The 3,592-nt window shown below is 43.2% G+C and overlaps 1 pseudogene; it reads right to left on the bottom strand.

The window, feature by feature from the left end:
* Window positions 1–337: 337 nt before the first annotated feature.
* Window positions 338–1,286, bottom strand: LOC138083497 (putative olfactory receptor 10D4; annotated as a pseudogene).
* Between the last annotated feature and the right edge of the window lie 2,306 nt (window positions 1,287–3,592).

Here is a 3,592-nt window from a genome sequence, read left to right on the forward strand (position 1 = left end):
CTCTGAGACACTGCAGGAGTGCCTTAACCTCTCAGTGCATTAATACACTCCTCTGTATACTGGGATAATAACGTCTACTCTATATGAAAATTCTCATAATAACATATGTCAGTGTTTATAAAGTGCATAGCATAGTACCTGGCACATGGTAAGTGCCACAAAGATTTTCTTGAATACAAATTTATATAAATATATACATGTTAATGACAAAAAAAAAAATCTATTCAACCTATTTATCCCAGATGCCACTTAGCCATTCACCCCAGCTGGTTTCAGAGACCACATGCCCCATATAAAGGCAAGGCAAATCTGTAAGCACAGATAATGACATAGTACTTTATGGTCCACAAGTATGTACTTGGATTAGTGCTTTTCTCAGAGCCAACTTCACATCCTTGTTTCTCAAGCTGTATATCAAAGGATTCAGGGAAGGGTTAACAATATTATTGAACAACGGAACCACAGAATCCAGCCAAGGGCTGGAGGCAGGCCGGAGATAAATGAGGACCACGGGTCCATAGAAGAGCAGGACGGAAGTCAGGTGGGCACTGCAGGTGGAGAAGGCTCTGTGCCTCCCTTCTGAGGAGCTGATTCTCAATATAGAGATAATGATGCGAGTATAAGAAGTGAGGACAAGAAGGAAACACAGGAGTGCCACAACACCTACGTTGGTGACACTCACCCTGTGAGCTAGAGAGGTGTCTGCACAGGCCAGGGGCAGCACCACCGGGATGTCACAGAAGAAATTGCCCACCTCCTTGGGGCCACAATAAGGTAACTTAAACACAAGGAATGTGAGGACAGACGCATGCACACTGCTCCCCATCCAGGTGCTCAGAGTCAAGATGGCACACACCCTGGGGTTCATGTACCGTGAACCGTGTACACATGGCCGTGTACCGCAAGGGGTGACAGATGGCGGCAAAGCGGTCATAGGCCATCACAGTGTACAGGAAACACTCCGTGCAGCCCAGGAAGTGATAAAAGAAGAGCTGGCAGGCGCAGCCCTGGTAAGAGATGGTCCGGCTTTGCCCCAGAAGGTAGAGCATCATTTTGGGGGAACTCACAGAAGGGAAAAAGATGTCAAACACTGACAGGTTGCCCAGGAAGAAATACATGGGGGTGTGGAGGTTGGAGGAAGTGAGGGTGGCCAGGAGAATGAGCAGGTTCCCCACTAGAGTGAGCAGGTAGAAGGTGAGGAAGAAGACAAAGAGCGCGTGTTCCAGCCCCTGTGTGTGAGGGATTCCCATGAGGAGGAACTCGGTTACTGGAGTGTGATTCCTCATCTTCACATCTAGTCACACCTGGAAGGTCAGACAGTGGTCTCACTGAGATGGGCTTTTCCCAAAACAGTAACACCTGCACAAGACCCAGGGGAAAGGGATAATATCTATATACTATACATAAAAAACTTCTAGATGGGAGTCAGTCCAGTCCTTACTAATTAATAAGTGACATTCAGCCATTGTTTCCTCAGAAAAATAAGAGATGACACAACAGGCAGAATAGACTAGAAAGCAGAAAATAAATCTTACACTTGGATTTATCTGAGTTTCAATTCCAAATCTACTCCCCACTCTGTAACCCTGGAAATTTTTGAAAAATAATCTCTAAATCTCCTCTGTGTCCATGTTCATGGTATAATATATCTTATGATTCTTATGAGAATTAAAGCTTTAATGTATATATATATAAAGTCTCCTGTGTAATGACTGCTCTTACTCACTCTTGTTTAAAAATTCACTCAAGATGCTAATATTCTGATATAATGCACTTTTACTCCACATGGAGTTTCTCTTCGGCTGACCTGCACCTACAGGAGTTTGGAACCACCTATTGATTAAAATGATTCACAGAAATGTTTTCTGCATCATCAACAGAAACAATGGAAAACTAAAAACTGTCTGGTAGGAATACATTGAGACAAGATGGAAATGATAATACTTAATCAGGAAAACAGGCACTTAGCAATAATAAAAACAGCTATCTTATTTCAATGTAACATTCAGTCTCTCAATAGAAATTATGTCTGCAATATGACAACAAATGCCATCCTGATGAAGGTTTTTAAGGTTCAGCATCATTAATTAGGGGATATCTTAAGAAAATCCATGAAATCTGCAAAGCCAATATTAGTCCAAACTCAAATAGACCTAATTCCCATCTTCTCTCACCTGCCTATGGTATGTATAGCCCATCAGATGAGGAGAAGAGAGTGCTCTAGAAAGAAGGCACCTACAGGTGGAAGGGAAAGAGTGGACATGGGCTGGAATCCAGGCTCCACATCCACCCTCCTGTTTCCTTTAATTTAGGTGCTGTGGAACATGACGGCCAGGCTCTGAAACCAGAGAAGTTGAAGACGCCTCTTTGTCACATTCAGTCACTCAGGCCAACAGGGAGTCTGGTCCCTGATAAAAGGAGAGGCATCCATTTCCTGAAGAGAGAATAGATATCTTGTGTGTTCCTTTGGGACCCACTCCCCATGTGGGATGTCTGTATAACAGAGGGAGCAATTAGAGTGGAGACTTTCTGCTCCTTCCTTCTGCCCACTGTCTCTATCTCATTAATTCTTAGATGAAAATGTAATTACCTTAAAAAGTGAGGAAAATGTTAGTCACTCAGTCATGTCTGACTCTTTGCAACCCCATGGACTATAGCCCCTCAGGCTCTTCTGTCCATGGGATTCTCCAAGCAAGAATACTGGAGTGGGTTGCTATTTGCTTCTCCAGGGGGTCTCACACATTGCAGACAGATTCTTTACTGTCTGAAGCACCAAAAGCATTTACTTATTTTCAGTTCTCAAATCCCTTAGATTAACAATAACACTTGGGCATTTTTATCTAGTGGAAAGCCATCCATTGAGTTCAGATTTTTGAAATTTCCCAGTGATCTTGTGTTTGGAAGAAATAGGTTTAAGAAAAAAGCTGAGGATTAGGAAAGGAACCACTTATAGAAATGAGGCAACAATTCCATTTGGTGTTAACAAAACTGCTTTTTTCTATAATTAGTTGTATAGTTCCCCAATATCACTTTCTCAACTGCTTCAATTAATATCTTATCCTTTTCTAAAGACTCTGTTCTTCATTTTCATTTTCAAGATCACTACTAGTCTTTCTATTAGCATTCTTTACGGTGGGTGTGTGCATGCCAAGTCGCTTCAGTCGTGTTTGACTCTGTGAACCCATGGACAGACTGTCCATGGGATTTTCCAGGCAAGAATACTGCAGTGGTTGCCATGCCCTCCTCCAGGGCATCTTTCCAACCCCAGAATCGAACCCATGTCTCATCTCTCCTGTATTGGCCAGCAGGTTCTTTACCACTGGTGCCACGTGGGAAGCCCTTAACTACTGTAACTAGGTTCAATTTATGTTATAAGAATCAGTCTACTGACTGCTGTGTAGACAAAGGATCAGAACAGACAAAGGTAGAATTAGGTAGGACTGTGATCACGCTGGGCTTCCCTGGTAGCTCAATGGTAAAGATTCCGCCTGCAATGCAGGAGCCACAGGAGACACAGATTCAATCCCTGGGTCGGGAAGATCTCCTGGAGAAGGAAATGGCATCCCACTCCAGTGTTCTCGCCTGGAGAATC

This window comes from Capricornis sumatraensis, chromosome 8, assembly GCF_032405125.1.
Source record: "Capricornis sumatraensis isolate serow.1 chromosome 8, serow.2, whole genome shotgun sequence".
Classification (NCBI taxonomy): Eukaryota; Metazoa; Chordata; class Mammalia; order Artiodactyla; family Bovidae; genus Capricornis; species Capricornis sumatraensis.